This window comes from Schistocerca piceifrons, chromosome 2 (genome assembly GCF_021461385.2).
Source record: "Schistocerca piceifrons isolate TAMUIC-IGC-003096 chromosome 2, iqSchPice1.1, whole genome shotgun sequence".
In the NCBI taxonomy this organism is placed as follows: domain Eukaryota; kingdom Metazoa; phylum Arthropoda; class Insecta; order Orthoptera; family Acrididae; genus Schistocerca; species Schistocerca piceifrons.
In genome coordinates, this window is record NC_060139.1 from 822,396,423 (window position 1) to 822,416,629 (window position 20,207).

Sequence of the window (20,207 nt, forward strand, 5' to 3'; positions counted from 1 at the left end):
AAGAAGAGAATCGAAGCATTTGAGATGTGATGCTACGAGCGAATGTTGAAAAGTAGGTGGACTGATAAGGTAAGAAATGAGGAGGGTCTGCAGAGAATCGGAGAGGAAACGAATATGCGGAAATCACTGACAAGGAGGAGGGGCGGGATGATATAACAGAACGATAGGACATCTGTTACTGGACACGTGCCTAAAGCCATAGGCGATAACAATATTCTGCATACCGAGAAGAAGGGGCGTAGGTTAGATGTTTTAGAGGAATTGGAGATTTTCAAACATCTCTCTCGGCGTGATGGCCTCATTCTCAACGAACAGCTGCAGCTGCGAAATAAAAACTTTTTCGACTGTATAAAGCCATTGCTTGATCTTTGATTCAGATTTCCTCATGCAGTTTACCGAAATGTTGTTTTCCTGTTACATCTTTGCTGTTTTCTACTATGTCATAACTAACGGTTTTCTTACGTTACAAAATGTATCTCTGTTTAAAGCAGATAAATGTGTAACTTCATACTATTATCATTAGTGCTTACGTTATGCCTGAATCAGCTGCATCACAATTCCATGTGTCTAATTTTGAATGTACAGTAGCCTAATTGTTTCTGCGGCTACTAGATGGCGCTCGTAGCAACACCATGTTTACTTGCCCACACTTTCTAACGTGGGCACCTCAGTCTTGTTGCAACCCTTGTTCACTAAAGTACGAGCAGCCCTTAGCGGCTTGCCATCTTTCTTACAACTATTCATGACGTCGCCTTTCCGGCTTAGATCTTTTTTAATATGTGACTTGTAAGTACTGCATCTTCTTCCAGTCAGTACAAACTTTAATTTTATTAATGTATTATATACCTAATATGTTTTAGAACAGTTACTCCAATTCTGAAGACGACGTTCATAGTAGCGTCGAAACCTGGTCAATTTTGACTTAATATTTGTGACCGAGGGCTTTTTTGTTCTAATATAATTCTGACACAGTCACTGAACCTTAGCAGCTATGTTCAAAGTTTTACGTCTGTTAAGACTTCAGGGAATGATTTCCGTGGTACTAGAGGGAGCTGCAGAGGGGAAAACTGTAGAGGAAGACAGAGATTGGAATACATACAGCAAATAATCGAGGACTTAGGGTTGGAAGTGCTACTGTGAGATGAAGAGTTTGGCGTAGGAGACGAATTCGTGGCGTCCCTCACCAAATCAATCAGAAGACTGACGACTGAAAAAAAGAAAAGAAGAATTGAAGATTTGGTAGAAACGTGCGTAAGATTAACGGGGTGCCGATGCTGCCAATGCAGTGCACTGTCTTCTATCTTCTAGTGGGGTGAACCCCGTTCTTGCGGCAGTGGTGCAGTGTGGCACCCTCTGTGAGCCTTGTGCATACAGCTGGGACGTTCTCTGGTACGATGAGTCTCGTGCTCACCGCAGTGGTGAGGTGTGACGCCCTCTGGTACAGCGAACCTCGAGCTCACGTTGGCGGGGCAGTGCGACGCCCTCTGTTTCCCTTGATACCTCCCCAAAACCATCAAGCTGCGCACCCAGACTTGCATCAGGGCTGAATTCTACAGAAACTCCCTGTTTCCCTATACCAATTCCTGTACTCTGAGCTTCCTGTCGCACCCCTCAAGGAAGTACCCCATATCTGACACAATATTTTATAGGTCCCTGTCTTGTCATGTGAGGGAGTAAAAACGACAGCTTGATGCTTGGGAAGGGACCTTACCTCGTTTGGTGAATTCGACGTGCTTATCTGGTGGTTGGATGCCTATTAATTCCCCGACCATGGCTGAAAAGCAAGCATTGAATTGAGCAAAACTGAGAACTCCGTAAGACTACTCACGAAACTGTGTGAAAATGCATTTCATGGAAGTACTCCTGGCACTCCTTCCTGTTTGCAAGTTCCCATCTACCATAACTGACCGACTTCTAAGTCTGCCAAGTGTCCTACACTGGCCGAAGTTAGTGAAAACTACAAAGTCCGGATTCCACAAATGAGGGTTGTGGAGACGGCATCATCTTCTCACTGCTGGCGCTACACTCTCTTCAACAGGACATGAGGGCCCTATATAACCTGTGTCTTTCGCTCTTGGCCCATTCTGGAAGGTTGGATGATGCACTGGGAGCAGCCCACATTTAGTTTCTGCCTATATTTCTTAACAAAAATTTACTTGCTTCTTTCAACTCTACGTTACTATTTTATACGTAAACGTTAGTCATCCCATGTAATATATTCCTGTATCAGTTTCACACGACTTTTACGTAAGTTATTAAGTAAGCTACCACTGAAAAGTCAAGCGCTTTCCGATGTCTGATGCCTACTGGTACAACATCTTGAGCCAAACTTCCTGTTGCATTTTACAAATATTATATTTTAGTTAACACTGTTTTCAACGGATATAAAGAATGGCGCATAATTAGGTATATACAGTAGGTATTATCTACCCTAAGATAGATCTTTCCAGACATTCCGATAATCATGACATAATTTAAGCAAAGACCAACAGATGTGGATACAATACTGAAAGACAGAGAATGCTGGACATACAAAAGAATTCGATACACCTCCACCAAGTAGGCTATCAATTTACGAGTTGTGCGGGAACTTTGATTGATCTGAGCCTATCTGTAATGCGTCAAAGATTTGTCGACCAGTGACTGTTACTACCCATGAAAATGAAATGGTAGTTGCGAAGGCATTTACCAGAGCCCAAGGAAATCCAAAAGGAGAACCTGTGATAAGCTGGACACTTACCGTAAATCCTTGGGTCGTCTAATACAACGTTTCAGTTTGAATATCTGTCGGCTAATATTCTTACATGGATTTCTGTAGGATGATCCAGATCGGCCTTTAGTATTTTGAGAGATTCTTTTGAGTGAAGGAATGCAAGGTGATGGTACAATTCGAAAAATTTGTTGGTCTGACGAAACAAATTTTAAGCCATCAGGCGCTGTTAATCGGCGTAGCTGTATGTACGACGCCACAGAAAACCTCCACGCTTTAGTTGAGAAACGACTGAATCAATCTGGCGCTACAGTATGGACATTCCTTTCATATCAAGGGATCATTGGGCCTGTTTTTTTTCCATAAATCTGTTGCCCACGACGCCTTTCGTAACATGCTGCTTAATACAGGTATCCCATAACTACGTCTACAACAGGGTAATGAAGAGTTCTACTTCCAGCACATGGAGCTCCTTCCCACTATGCTTTAACAGTCTTCGGGTTTCTTGACAACGAATTAACCAGGAGATGGATAGGTCGACGAGGGCTAACTGAACGGCCGTCATTGTCACTGGACATTACTCCAATTGACTTTTTCTTTTGGGGTGTTATGAAAGATAAAAAATATAAAGCCTTTTCAAGAAAACCACGGACTGTTAATGACATGTGACAGTTCATAAGAGAGGCATCCAAAGACCATTATCGGTTAAAACCTATAACAGTATTTTAGTTCTGAATAACAGGTATTTTTCGTTATTTTCTTGGGCTCAGTATATAACAGGTGTTCCTCATTTTTACTTATAAAAGAGTAGAAAAACCGAAATACCAATTAGCCACAGTCGCAGTACCAAAATTTTCATTTCTTAAATACACATTTTTTTAAAAAAAGAGTAATTATTCTTTGTAAAATTTCATTGCTCTGAAATATTGCGTTACTACACAAGATGGGAAAAGGGATCAGTTATATTTTAATGACAGTGTCGACAAAAAAGAGCAACAAACACATAAGATAAGAATTGGTACAGCATTGCTGAGACAATATTGTTCTTGTTGCCGGCCTCGTGGCTTAACATACCAGTGCCCGTGCAATGTACAGAACCTGATCTACACGGTAGATTCTCGCTGTCGTCGCAGGAAATCTGTTGTATTACGAAATGGCACCAACCATAGTCTGAAATATTTTTACGATATAAAGTACCAATGAAGCACAACGTTTCATTTTCTTAATGAAATTAAAGAGCTGTCTGCCATTTCTATGAACCAGTAAAAAAGGGAGGAAATTATGCTAACAATAATTAAAAATTTAAGAACAATTCATCCATAGCATACAACAGAACAGGGAATAGCTGATCTGCTACCTGCATCTACATAATATGCCTTTACCTGCTCGTGGACCTTGCAGATGGAAAATGTTAATATGAAAAACAGAGTTCTTCAGCCTCCGTTTTCACTCCTTAGCACTGCCTATTTGTAATGCCCAAATAGAGGTACGATCCCTGATTAAAATACGATTTTTGAGCAGAGTTTCAAAAAATTAGAATAAATAGGAGAATACTGGTGATTCTTTCTAGCATTCGACCACTTATCACTTTTCGAGAAAAGCAGCGACACGGCGGACCGGGTAAGTTTTCTTTCACTTGACTATTTAATTTAACAGTTCGATTCTGCGTACAGAGACAGTCAGAACTGTACACATTTCGTTCGGAATCTACGTTCATTACAGGAAGTAAGTGGAATAAAATGAAAACGAAAATTGCTTGCTTCAGAAACCAATTAATCTGAGCGGTCTTAACAGTCAGGTTAAACTAGCACGGAAAAATATGATACAACCGAAAACCACTAGTTTCAGCGGTAACCGCAATCCCTAGTACAAACCAGACTACAGAAATGTGTAAATGCCGATGGCTGGCAATTTGAGCACTTGAGACATTGCAGTCATTGTGACTTCATAAGCCTGTTTTCTGTAATTTTCTGTACTAAATTCTTCATTCTCATTTCATTTCCAACCCATTTTCTATAATATGTAATGACTGAAGAGCCAAAGAAACTAGTACACCTGCCTAATATCGTACAGATGCCTGTTTACATATCTCTGTATTTGAATACGCATGCCTATATCAGTTTCCATGGCGCTTCAATGTAGTTAACATAACACATCATCGATATGGCCTTTCGGAGCCGAAGGCCCACTTGTGACACGTGATGACTGCACGACACAAAGCTTTACGCCTCGCCTAGACCCGTCAACACCGACATTGGACTGCTGATGACTGGAAACATCTTGCTGATCGGACGAGTCTCGTTTCATATTTATCGAGCAGATGGAAGTGTACGAGTATGGAGACAACCAAGCCGGCGCGGTTAGCAGTGCGGTCTAACGCACGGCTTTCCGGATTGGGAAGGAGCGCCTGGTCCCGAGCACGAATCCGCCGGGCGGAATTGTGTCTAGGTCCGGTGAGCTGGCCAGTCTGTGGATGGTTTTTAGGCGTTTCTACATCTGCCTCGGTGAATGCGGGCAGGTTCCTATAAAGGCACATTTGCATGCCGAGCGTGAGTTTCCTCGGAAACGCGAGATATTAATTAAATAAATAATCAGTGACAAATAAATAAAGCCTATGGCACACAACTGCAGCGCTGTGTCGCTGATAAAACAAAAGTACATTTTCGTTAGTCGTATGTTTGATTAAAAAAAAAAAAGGAAGAGCTCTCGTTGAAGTGGTGCGAGAAGCACGTATTTTAGTTTATTGTCTGGCACACCGCCATATTTCATGATATAGAAAATTGCAACCATACTAGGCACTCGATTCTGTAAAGAATTTATATTTATAAAAGTAAGTAGGATTATGAACTGTAGGCTTATTCATTGAATATATCTGATTTAACTAACTGTGTAATTTTTTGTTTAGTAGACAATCACCTCTGTACGACGTTTTGGCATGGCTGGCAAATTATTGTAATATTGAGATTTAGTTTATGAGTCCGCACCTACCGCAGCAGTCTTTGGAATCGATTTAATTACGAAGTCCGATTATTTCAGTTTTATTTCACGGTCAAGTACGAGTAACATTGCCTTTACGAAAAAGCCATTGTCAAGCGTCTGATACCGAATAATCAAAACCTGACGACTCATAGGAGAGCCAATCAGACAGATAAAAATAATTAATATTTTATTTTATTTTATTTTATTTTATTTATTTTATATTGGCGACTGCGTGTCGGACTTGTTATTTTGTCATTTGTTACATTGTTCTCTTTGTTTCATGTGAAAAATCAACCTTCTGGTCCTGGACTTGACTATATGAGAAATAAAAAAAAATCAGAAGATATTTGCCAATTATAAAATTTTGCGGGAAGACGCAAAGAAGCTTCCAGCAAAATAAGGTAAGACGCAGCATCTTTGCATTAGCAGGCTTGACCAGACGTATAATTCAGTGTATTAGCTTTTCAGTAAAATTCTGTAGTGTTTCTTTTCCGCATAACAGTTTCAGTGATAAATTCCATTCTCAGTATTTTTCCTTAAACAATAACGTATGCAACAATACCAATACACGAGTGTACAATATGGCCGACTTCTGTACGATATCATGTAACATGGCCAGCAGCCATTACCAATAATCTCAAATTCAGTTTATATTTTTAAAATTAACAGACAGCCATTGTTGCTACGACCGATTCATGCTCAACTGCATTTTATTTTAAAACCAGTGTCAAACATTAATTTCTTGAAATATATAGCACGTGTGGCATGGTAATAACTAGAAAACAATACGCAAAAATGGAACAGCAAAGACGTACTATTCAGACGCAATCCGACTCGGACGAGAGACAAATGTTAGAAAATGACTTTACGACAGCAACCGGTAGTGACGATACATCAAATATTGACGCAAGTGTCAACGGAAATTTTGACAATAGGCCGTCCACCACAAAAATTTCAAAGTCTCAGTCAGAGCCCATGTTAATACATGACGTCACGTCTAATGACGCGGCGGGGGCAGAGACCTTGCAAACAGTAAACATTGCCAACATGTTACAAATGCTAATGAAACAAAACGCAGAAAATATGGCAACCTTAAGGATGCAGAACGCGGAAAACATGGCAACCTTAAAGACACAAAATGAACAGTTAAAGACACAAAATGACGAAATTAAATCTGATCTCATAGCAATCAAGGCATGTAATGACACTTTGTGTAAACGTGTGGAACTTATAGACGCCACACTGACCGAACAGATGACTGAACTCAGTACGAAATTTTCCAAGCTTAATACGAGACAAGAAAAGACTACAAATGACGTAGCACTTTTACAGAAACAATTAAAAAACCTTAATGTCACGTGTGAAGCTCTTACTGAACAAATTCAAACATATCCTTCAGTACACGACAACCTTGAAAAACGAATTACTGACGTGCAGAATAAATTTGACGATGTTGAACAACACCTGACTGACATCTTACAATCTGATGCCACAGCTCATTTTCAAAATATTAATAAAGAATTTCATGATTGGGTAGAGAACAAAGACAAACATTTTGATAGATGCATACGTGAAAATTTACCAACAATTGTGCACGACTCCGTAGCGGAATACATCACTAATAACAAACAGCTGATTAGTGACGCAGTACAATCCGTCACTGCACCCATGAGACAATTCACCGATCAACCACAGTCTGAATGTAACGAAAATATCAGTCAAAATGTACAGTTCAGAAACCAATATACATTCGAGTATGACGCACACATACCGCACACCACAAACACACAAGAACAAAACACACCACGACTACAACACATACCACGACGTGCAACCACAAACACAAGCTATTATCATGGTAAACCACAGCAACATTATCGTAATTACTCGCCAGCTGAGCATTGCAGTAATTACAGTGGAACAAATCCATATCATAATGCAAAGGAAGAAGAAAGCTTAATAAAACACAGGCAATTTCAGGCTTTTATCCCAGAGAAACGAACCATTCATCCGGTGATTTTTCTTAAATCTTTTAGTAACGCATTTCCACGCACTTGGAGTGACCGGAAAAAGATTTCATATATTGTCGGTTACATCCAAGGCGATGCAGCTGTCTGGGCATACAGTCAAGCTGACGTATGTACCACGTACAGTGAGTTTGAGCGTGCCTTTCTGAACAAATTCTGGTCGCAATCCGTCCAGGAGCGACTCAGGAGACAAATTTTGGAACCTGAAACTTTTAACAGTAAAAATGGTAACTTACGCAGATATTTTGAAAAATACTTGAACATGGGACATTTTTTAGACGAACCAGTCGCAACACGTGATATACTCCGAGCGTTGAAGGCCAAATTGCCTTTCAACATTAAGGAAAAACTTCTACATATCCCGGATGACGATTCAGATTATTTTTTAACAGCTTTAGATTCGGTTGACATGTTACTTGAAGATCAGCGCTTCGCGCGGCAAAACAGCAGCCACAATGTTTACACTAGTGGTATGCAAAACATGCAGGCTTGCCAACACAATTCTGGCGCGCCCACAGTTGGATACGCGGTACAACAAAAACAGCAAACTCACATGCCGTCTCAGTACGGAAATCAAAATCAACACGCGTATTCCAATACGAACAATAGTTACAACAGTAATAACATTTCATGCGGCAATCCATACAAAAGGCACCGCGGTAATAACTGCAACGGTAACAACGGATACAAAGGTAATAACAAAAACACAAACAGAAATAGAAATAATAATAACTACGAGCCAAGACAGCATCAAGATTGGACTCGTAACGATCAGTACTTTCATTCAAACTCTGCTTTACCACAGCAGTCACCAGGTCAAAATTGGAGCATACCTTACGACCGACAGGTAAGTTATAATGCGCAACAGCAACAACAACCGCAAAAGTTTGGAGATCATAATAGGCAATATCCGAATGTGAATATAATAGAAATGACACCTGATGCACAACCTCAATCTGTGTCAGTACCTAGTACAAATGATAATCCAACAAACTAGAAACAGTCACTACTTTGCCCCAGGTCGTGGCTGAAGAATCCTTGGGGGGCGGCTTCAATGTTAATCAGTTATTTGACACCACACTTGAACAACAGAATAATGATATGCCGAGTAATTCTAAACAAAAACTACCTGTTTTATTTATAAGATACAACCACAATAACAATATATCAGATGAACTTTTACAAGACAGTACACAATGTCGTTTAAACACAAATGAAATTGTTTTAGCATCCACTACTGGTGTAGTAGGTGGGATTCCAACTACTATTATCCTAGATACAGGTGCAGCTGTGAGCGTTTTATCTTTTAATTTTTATAAAAAGATGTGTGAATTGGAACCTGTGCCTGAGTTTCCTGCCCAAAACTGTAAAATAACTACTGCACTAGGTAATAAGTCATGTAGGGTTACGAAGCAAGTTTTTGTAAACGTTAAAATAGGTAATGGAACCGTACAATGGCCATTCCTGGTTGTACAAAACCTTGTGACAAATTGCATATTAGGAATAGATATTATGAGCGAGAAGGACTGCATTATAGACTTCTCCAAAGGTAAATGTATTTTAAATGATAAAGGCAGTGTAATTATTATTGATTTGGACAGGAGAACTCTAAAGCATGACAAACACTGTACAGGGTACAAGGTACAGTTAGTACTTGACAAAGACATTCAAGACATGCAAACACACTCATCTGACAGAGAGCTAATGGACTTGAAAACATTGCTTGATCATAAGATAAGTGAAGCTACAGCTCTCAGTGTACATGAACGTATAAAACTACAGGAAGTGTTATCCAAATATTTACAAGTTTTTACCAAACGATTAGGTGTTATCAACACGTATGTGTACAAGATTGAAGTTAAGCCTCACAAGATCTTCTACCATAAGACATATAACGTACCGTTATCTCAACGACCTGCTGTGTGGCAAGAATTAAAACAAATGTTAGACTGGAAGGTCATTGAACCATCCACCTCACCTTATTGTAGTCCTCTACTTGTTGTCAAAAAATCAAATGGAGGCATTAGGTTAGTGTTAGACGCACGAGCTATTAATGAAATAATTTTACCGGTTCACACAAAACCTGAAAATTTAGAAGAGCAATTACAGAAATTTCTAGATGCAAAATATTTTTCCACAATAGATCTCGCTAATTCGTTTTGGCAGGTGGGTATCACTCCTGATTCTCGGAAATATACTGCATTTATGTTCGGGGGGCGAACCTATCAGTTTTGTGTTCTACCCTTCGGACTGAATGTCAGCTCTGGGGTATTCATTACAGCCCTGGGTACCGTGCTTGGCGACGATTTAGTTGAGACAGTCACACACTATGTAGATGATATACTGATAGCTACACAATCCTGGAATGAACACGTTGACACACTTCAAAGAATTTTAGAAAAATTTGCACAAGCTGGAGTCACAGCCAACCTAAGAAAATCAAAATTTGGTTGCAGTGAGATAAAGTATTTAGGACATATCATTAATTCACAGGGCATACGTCCGGATCCCAGTAAATTAGATGCTATCAGAAACTTTCCTAGCCCTCGAACTAAAAAGCAGTTAAAATCATTCCTTGGGCTATGTTCATTTTTCAGACGTTTTTTGCCACAACCACTTTTGAACAGTAAACATCTGCTAAATCTACTCAGAAGGAATCAAGTTTGGATCTGGTCGGAACAGTGCCAGAATGACTTTAATACAATTAAACATGCTTTAGTGAATGTTAACATTTTGAGCCATCCAGATTTCAATTTAGATTTTTGTATGACTTGTGACGCTTCACGTACTGGCTTGGGCTGTTGCTTATTTCAAGTTGTAAAGAATAAAGAGGAGGAACAGATAAGAATTATTGGGTTTGCGAGTCGCACTCTAACTGAATGTGAGCGTACATACTCCACTACTGAGTTAGAAACACTTTCCATAGTATGGGCATTCAAGAAATTCAATTATTATTTATTTGGAAAACATACGGTAATTTACACCGATCACCAGGCCCTGACATTTTTGTTAACTTGTAAACTTGTACATCCTAGACTATCACGATGGGCAGTTACACTTCAGAACTACTCTTTTGAAATTAAGTACATAAGAGGTAAGGACAACACCATTGCAGACACTTTGTCTAGACTTCCACAAGGTATGAATGATACCAACAGTGACTTAGAAAATATAAATGACTACAGGATTCTCTTAATGCAAGACAAGCAGTATCACCAATATTATATTGATATGTGCAGAAACATGGCTGAATTACAAAAATCTGATCCTCACTGGTATAAGATAATAACGTTACTGGTAGAAAAACACAACCATCCTTTGACTAAGTATTACAAGTTACACAATGATGTGTTATTTTACCGCCGACATCCAAATGCTACTAACTGGTGTGTATGCATTCCCAAAGAGTCTGAACGTAATCTAATTTGGCACACACACTTAGTTTGGGGTCATTATGGGACGAAAAAGTGTTTGGCAAAGCTCAGTACATACTGTTATTTTAGCAATATGAGAAGAAAAATTTACAGGGAACTAAAAACATGTGTCATATGTCAAAAATCAAAACCTCAGAATTTATCCACAAAAACAGATTTACATTCTATTTTACCTGGTAGACCCCTGGAAATTCTGTGTACTGACATTAGTGGACCGCATCCAGCAAGCTCTGGAGGCGTCAAATATATCTTAGCTTTTTACGATATATTTTCTAAACACGTAAAACTTTATGCTTTAAAATCCGCCACTGCAAATGCTATAATACGAAGATTCTCAAGTGATTACCTGACGCACGTGGGAAAACCTAAAGCAATTCTGTCAGATAATGCAGCATACTACTCTGGGTACAAATGGAGAAATTTCTTGAAGGACAATAACATTAAAAGTATATTTATTTCGAGGTTTAGTCCACAATGTAACGCGACTGAGAGACTTTTCCGAGAATTAAATCGATTCATGAGGACCTATATTTCATCAAAACATACTAATTGGGTGTCCTACCTAAGTCTTTTCGAAGACGTACACAATAACTTAAATATTTACGATACAAATTACACACCTAACGAGATCATGTTCAATTGCAAACAGAACGATCAGTGGATAGAACCATTACCTAAGTTGTCGGACAAGGAAATCACACCTGAACAGAAAATAAAAGAAGTATTGACTACGCTGACACATCACGCACAGATACGAAACAAACATCACAGAAACATAATAAAAAGAAAACAAAAATTCGAGGTAGGAATGCTTGTACTACTTCGTACTCATCATAAATCTGTTGCACTCAAACGACGCAACGCTAAGTGGCGTCTGCTATATGAAGGACCTTATATAATTGTTAACATACCGCACCCTGGTGCGTATCTGTTACAACATCGTAGAACTAACAAAATTATTGGGCTATACGCACACCGAGATCTTAGAGCATTTCATGCTGAATAATGTAAAAGTCATACCCATCAAAATATTGCTAAGCAACTCGAAAAACTCTGTTGCTACAACACAGATAATAAGTAGTATAGAAATTTTCATTTCAGCGTTCCAGAGTCGCAGTTGAAGACAGAAGAACTTTTCTTTCAACGCCGCGGTTCCACCGAGAAGACTGAATATTAAAGTAAAATTTATGATTACGTAGCAGTGAATGATATATAAATTTTTCACGGAACATTTGTGACTGTAGGTACCACTGACTTGCTATGACACCTGACGAACCGACAGACGTCATCTGTGAAGCGATCTTTTACTTCGAGAAATAGATTAGACGCACATCTCTCAGCAAGAAAAGCATCTACCAGTAGTCAAGGCCACACAGACACACTACACACACGCACAAAACGCGAGGAATCGAACATTTTCTCTCTCTTACTATTTTGAATATTTATTGAGTAGTGAAAACGCCTGGTCTTGCCTACTGATGTAATGAATGTTGTGTCTAACCTATCTTAATTTCAGATGACATCACAAAAAACATCGATAATATCCCAGCAAAACCGCTAAAGAGGATGTAAATATCTGCAATTCATGTAATCAAATATGACACAATGTAATAACCTATAGCTATGTAATGATGATGTAAACATGTTTATGTGCAACTGTATTATGTTTATGCTAAGAAAATATGTGACGTGTGTATGTATTATTACTTATGTTTTTTTTAAACTGATGTATAATGTAACTGTTACTGTGTGAAAATTTGAACGATAACGAGTGCCAAAATGTGAAAAACTTTTTAAAAAAAAAAAAAAAAAAAAAAAAAAAAAAAAAAAAATTGCGTAGTGAACCACTATTCACGGACATTAACGTACATTACTAAGTCTGCAACTACGCAGAAACCTATGTGAAAGAAACTGTTAATGACATTCATGATGCATCGTACCTTTGTTAACGCGATGAACGATTTCTTCGATGAGTAACCACGAACATTTAGGTGAGCTATATTTAAAAAAAAAAAAAAAACTGAATATGTGAAGTGCATAATTCGTGCATCGTCTAGCGACATTACTACAGTACCCAACTTCAAGATGTTAACTGGATTAAATGGACACAAAGTGCCTGTCCAGAAAACAACACGACGGGTGGAAGAATTTTGGTTGGAACTTCGGGGAATGAAATGTTCTCGAAATGTGACGGACACGCTTACCTGGACTGTCCAAGGATCGACGCCAGCTATGTGCCGTCCGAGGTTCTGCAACCAAGCTTCCACGGAATATCGAAAACGAACTGCATATGGACTAATTACTCGACGGGTCACGTCTGATCTGTAATAAACAATGCTTTTTGTCACAACGAACTGCATCACAACGACTATAATGGAAATAGGAAATGGACATGCTTATGTATCAATCACGTTGTTATACAACGATGTTACTGTGATCAAAAAAACTTTACCACGACGATACTAACCTGTAAAAAATTATTGTGCAGCAGATGAATATGAACTGTGATAACGACACCATGTGTATAGGTCAACGCACCTGAAACAACAGAACATTTTTCGTTGAAGCATTTCATTGCAATGCTATGTAACTAAGAACATTCAACAATCTAAAGTTGTATTGTATTATAACAAATATTGTAATTTTAAAACTAAGTTACCTGTCATAGAATGTAGTCTTCATATGTAATCTTGGTGGAATATTTTCTTTGTGCAACGACTAAGAAATGCGCGCGCACACGAACAATATGAACTGCAATACTGTGCCGCGTGATCTAAATTTACGAAATAACGGCAGTGCCGTAGTTACACAGACGCTTCTGCGCATGCGCGCACTCTGTTTTGCCAACATAAGAACTTTTTCGGCGCACGCGCGTCATTCAAATTTTGTGTATAATATACAGTATAATGTAAGTCATGTAAATAGTTGTAGATAACTTAGATTTTCTTGTGCCTTTAGGTGAATTGCTCGCCTGCAGGTGTGTCCTTTCGCCTCGCAATTCAGGGGGCAATATAAAGGCACATTTGCATGCCGAGCGTGAGTTTCCTCGGAAACGCGAGATATTAATTAAATAAATAATCAGTGACAAATAAATAAAGCCTATGGCACACAACTGCAGCGCTGTGTCGCTGATAAAACAAAAGTACATTTTCGTTAGTCGTATGTTTGATTAAAAAAAAAAAAGGAAGAGCTCTCGTTGAAGTGGTGCGAGAAGCACGTATTTTAGTTTATTGTCTGGCACACCGCCATATTTCATGATATAGAAAATTGCAACCATACTAGGCACTCGATTCTGTAAAGAATTTATATTTATAAAAGTAAGTAGGATTATGAACTGTAGGCTTATTCATTGAATATATCTGATTTAACTAACTGTGTAATTTTTTGTTTAGTAGACAATCACCTCTGTACGACGTTTTGGCATGGCTGGCAAATTATTGTAATATTGAGATTTAGTTTATGAGTCCGCACCTACCGCAGCAGTCTTTGGAATCGATTTAATTACGAAGTCCGATTATTTCAGTTTTATTTCACGGTCAAGTACGAGTAACATTGCCTTTACGAAAAAGCCATTGTCAAGCGTCTGATACCGAATAATCAAAACCTGACGACTCATAGGAGAGCCAATCAGACAGATAAAAATAATTAATATTTTATTTTATTTTATTTTATTTTATTTATTTTATATTCCCCTTATTCCGCCTCAACTACACTGTCGGCGATTGCTGCGCAAACGAGTTCCCCATGTACGCGTACACCACCATTATTCTACTACGCAAACATTGGGGTTACACTCGTCTGGTATGAGACGTTTCTTGGCGAGGAGGGGGGGGGGGGGGGGTCCACCGGGGGCCGAACCGCACAATAACCCTGAAACAGTGGAGTGGTTCGATGTGGGGCGGCTGAGGGATGTGAAGTGGACTGCGGTAGTCGTCGTGGCGTTGTTAATCACGGCGAGGTCGGAACCTCTCCGTCGTTTCTAGCCCCCCCAGTTAACATACGATACAATAAAATACAATGGAGACAGCCTCATGAATCCACGGACCCTGCATGTCAGCTAGGGACTGTTGAAGCTGATGGAGGTTCTGTAATGTTGTGGGGCATATGCAGTTGGAATGATATGGGACCCCTGATACGTCTAGATACGGCTCTGATAGGTGACACGTACGTAAGCATCCTGCTGATCAACTGCATCCATTCATCTCCACTGTGCATTCCGACGGACTCGTGCAATTTTAGCAGGACATTGCGACATCTGATACTCCACAAATTCCAAGTTTCCGACGTTACCGGTTTGGATTGGGTGATGATAAGTCAGTGAATGACTCAATCAATCAGTCAATCGGGACACTGCCTTTTTTAAATATAGATTGTGTAATATTAGTTTAGGATGTCGATTTTGGTGGGGTTTATTTTGGGATACTGTACTTTGAGCTAAGATTTGATTATCGTGTGTCTTTCTTGTCTTCCTTCCACTGATGTATTAGCGTATGTGGTATACTGGTTTGTACCTCTTTACTGTAGATTTGAAGAAATTCTTATGTCCAGATGATTTTACTGTTACGTTTTAGAAGTTAAGTTCTGCATTTTTGGTAATTTGAGTACTGAATACTCTACTTACGTTCATTCCGTCCGTGAGCTCAGAGTTGTTGAATTTGATTAATAAATATGTTTAAAAATTGTTAAGAATTTGTGCACACACAACCGTCAGCCACTTTCCACTCTAACCATTTTCTGCGTAGCACGAAGTCCAGCATCATTTTCCTCTTGGAGAAATAAATTCGTTTTTTGATTCAATTTGGAGCTTCGGCTCCTGGAATTTTATGAGTAAGGCTCTACGTGATGCATAAAGTCTTAAGTGTAATATCTCTTACTGCGTTTTGTTGAGAATATCTCTGATACGCAGAAAAAAATGTACCCATGATGCATCGTGAAACCCCTTGCAGAATCTTTCATACACCTTCCTTTAACCCAGCTTAATAAGGGTAGGGGGCCGACTTAAACACACAATTTCTTTCTGATAATCTTTTAACATGAAAGTTTAAACGATGATGATGATGGTGGTAGTGGTGGCTGTGGTGGTGGTGATATCCATCATTCCAAGTTCATCCTTCTGAAGTCCTCCCTTTTTTTCAGCCTTCTATTGATAAATGTGTATGATGGTTTTATCTTGATGTTGTCAGTTAACTGCTATATTCTTCTATGTCTGGTCCTCACCTGAGTTACAGTTTTCTCTAGCTCATACGTTGTTATGTAGTATCTTTTCATCGAGTGTCTTAGCCGATTTCTTTTCCTCTTCTTACTTGTTTTCAATATTTGACTTTTCTTATTCACCTAGTTAACATAACATAATTTCTTGTTTCACCTGTACTCCTCGCATCTTCCGTTCTTCTCGAAATCAACATATCAGATGTCTCTAAGCATTTCTCCTCTTTTTCTCGCGGGGTTCGTGTTTTGGCACCATACAGAGGACAGGAACACTCCATACAAAACACTTTACTAATACTTTCTTGAACTGCCTCACGTGATCTAGTTTACTAACTGAAATAACGTTTCAAGAATTTTTGTTTCACTGCGCCGCTGTCAATTATGCAAGCTAAAAGTAGTAGATAGAGGAAGCAAGATTTCTTCCACTACTTTCACGTATGAGTTTACAGCAGCCGTAACATTTTGTAAAGCTGGTACACAGTTTGTGCCTTTCCAATAAACCGAGTTTAGGCTCGTTTTGTGAGCGGTTAAGCGTCATGGAGATTCTCATCAAACTGTAGGGGCAGATGCTACAAGAGAGGTGTTGTGCATCACGTTGCGTTTCACTATTAAAATTTAGTGAGCGTTCGTTCCTAGAAGAATAAAGCAAGATGTTGCTTCCTCCTATATAGAGTATTACCGAAAGATTTTTGATGAGATAATAAATTCGGAAAACAATTTATTTAGGAGGAAATTTAAATGAAATACCTTAATTATCAAGTATTTATAATGCGTACTTCACTTTCTTATACATATTATACAATTCTAATTTTTGCACCAATAACAAAACACAAATGAATAAATTACAAAGGCTCAAAGGAATTTTGTTTAAAGTAAACAGAAAAAAACGCTAATGAAGTCGTTAGAGTGTCATTAGACGTTTGATTTTCCTTCTGTGTTAGTCTTTTGTTATATTCTCATTTCTTGTTGATTAATACTGTTAATATTAGTAGTTACTTCCCTTGTAGAGTAAGTTTGTGATTATTGTAGTCAGTTTTTTAACATTTTCTTATTGTAGTAGCGGAACTTAGATAAAGTAGTTTTCTTCTTTCAATAACTAAAATTTTACCATGAGTGAGAGGTGTGTGCTTTGCCGTAGGTTCGTGAGTAGTGGACTGCGGTGTGAGACATGTTCAAAGTATTTTCACTTGTGGGAATGCAGTGGGGAAGACAGTAGGCATTCTGGTGAGATCCTCTCCTGGAACTGCAGGTTATGTAGCAAAAGTAAGTTGACAGAGGAGAAGGAGCGTAAGATCTGTGCCCTTCAGGTGCAGTTGAAAAACGCACAGGAGAAGCTAGATAGGATGAGGAGGGAGAAGGGGGTTGGGGAATGGGAGCTGGCTGCTGGCAAGAGATCTGCTAGGATAAGGAGATTTTCAGATAGTTTTGCTATTGGTGTTTGCAATAAATATGACCAACTGTCAGAGTATAGTTGAGAGGAATCTCTAGTAGCTGTAGATGTAGGAAGTATGCAGCAGACCTCAGCAGTCACGGTGGCTATGACAGTTGCAAAGGGAAAGAAGAAAGTTCTGCTGTTAGGTAGTTCTCATGGCAGAGGTGTAGGCCAGCAGTTGCAGGAAGTTCAAATGGTTCAAATGGCTCTGCGCACTATCCGACTTAACTTCTGTGGTCATCAGTCGCCTAGAGCTTAGAACTAATTAAACCTAACTCACCTAAGGACATCACACACATCCACGTCCGAGGCAGGATTCGAACCTGCGACCGACCGTAGCGGTCGCTCGGCTCGCTCGGCTCCAGACTGTAGCGCCTAGAACCGTACGGCCACTCCGGCCAGCAGTTGCAGGAAGTGTTGGGGAGTGAGTACCAGATCACCAGCATTGTGAAACCTAATGCAGGGTTGGCTTAGGTGACTGTTAACATAGGGGGGTTATGTAGGGATTTTACTAAAGAGGATCAGGTAGTAATTGTGGGTGACGCTGGTAATAGTATTGATAGGGATGGGGAGTATGACATAGATGGTGACCTGGACAAGATAGCCACTCAGACTGGCAACACGAATGTGAATTTCGTGGAAATGTTTCAGCGTCACGATCGGCCTCGTCTTAATACAGCCGTCAGGCGTAATAACATGAGACTTGGGGGTGCGCTGATGACAGAAGGCATGGGTCACATTTCAGTGGTGTCGGTGGAGTGTATCAGCAGGACGGGTTTCACTAGACATGGCCTGCACCTCAACAGGTATGGGAAGGGGGGTTGTCAAAGCTTATAGGTGACAGCATAGGTGGGGGTGGTGGAATCACTCATGGGAAAATTCCTGTTGTAGTGGGTGTTAGAGCTGCACCTTTTTTAGATTGAAGTCAGCTGATAGGTATTCCTGCTTAAGGGAAGTCTCTCTAACAAAGGAACCACTTTCGACAAAGCTTAGGCATCCGACTAACGAGGGCATCAGTATATTTCATCAAAATATACAAGGTATTAGAGATAAAGTTAGTGAACTGCTTATAGATGTTGACTCTGAAATTATTGGTATATCTGAGCACTTCTTAAATAAGGAGATAATTCAGAGGCTTCGTTTACCAGGATACAGGTTGGCTGTCAGCTTTTCTAGGAGCTCTTTGCGGTGTGTGGGAGTAGCCATTTATGTGAAAAACGGCATCCCATGTGAGTTAAACGGCATCCCATTTGAGTCAACTGATGTTTCAAAGTACTGCACTGAAAAGGTGTTCGAATGTAGTGCAGGTGTGGTTAAATTTAGTGGAGCTAAACTTCTTACTGTTGTTATTTATAGATCCCCAGACTCCGACTTCACAACATTTTTGCTAAACATAGAGGAGGTTCTTGGTTCACTTTATAGGAAATACAAAAAGTTTGTTATATGTGGTGACTTCAATATTGGTTGTATAAGTGATTGTGCAAGGAAAAGGATGCTGGTAGACCTCCTTAATTCATATAATCTTATGCAAACCGTATTCTTTCCAACGAGAGTGCAAGGGAACAATAGAACAACCATAGACAACATATTTGTTCACTCCTCGTTACTAGAAGGGCATTCTGTTAGCAAAAAGGTGAATGGCCTTTCAGATCATGATGCACAAATTTTAAATCTAAAAGATTTTTGTGCTGCAACACATGTTAAATATCGTTATCAACTGTTTAGGAAAGCTGATCCAGTTGCTGTAGAGACCTTTGTAAACCTTATCAAGGAACAAGAGTGGTAAGATGTTTATAGTGCTGATACAGTAGACGACAAATATAATGCTTTCCTCAAGACTTTTCTCGTGCTCTTTGAAATTTGCTTTCCGTTAGAACGTTCAAAACAGGTTACTAGCACAAACAGGGTGCCTGGGTGGCTGACTAGAGGGATAAGAATATCTTGTTGAATAAAGTGGCAATTATATCAAGACGTTAGAATCAGTCAAAATCTAAATGCAGCAACCCGTTACAAACAATATTTGGAAGTGCTTAAAAATGTTATTAGGAAGGCAAAAAGTACGTGGTGTGCAGATAGAATAGCTACGTCTCAGGATAAAATTAAAACCATATGGTCAGACGTAAAGGCAGTGGCTGGTCTGCAGAGACAGGTCGAGAATATGGAATCAGTGCGTGGTGGGAAAGTCCGTGTTACTGATAGGTCGCATTTATGTACAGTATTTAATAATCACTTTCTGCATATAGCAGGTGAACTAAATAGAAACCTAGTCCCAACAGGGAATCATATAGCGCTCTTAGAAAAAAGTGTTCCGAGACTGTTTCCTGAAATGCTCCTCCATGATACTGACAAGAGGGAGATTGAGTTAATAATTAAATCACTAAAGATTAAGAACTCTCATGGATATGACGGGGTATCTA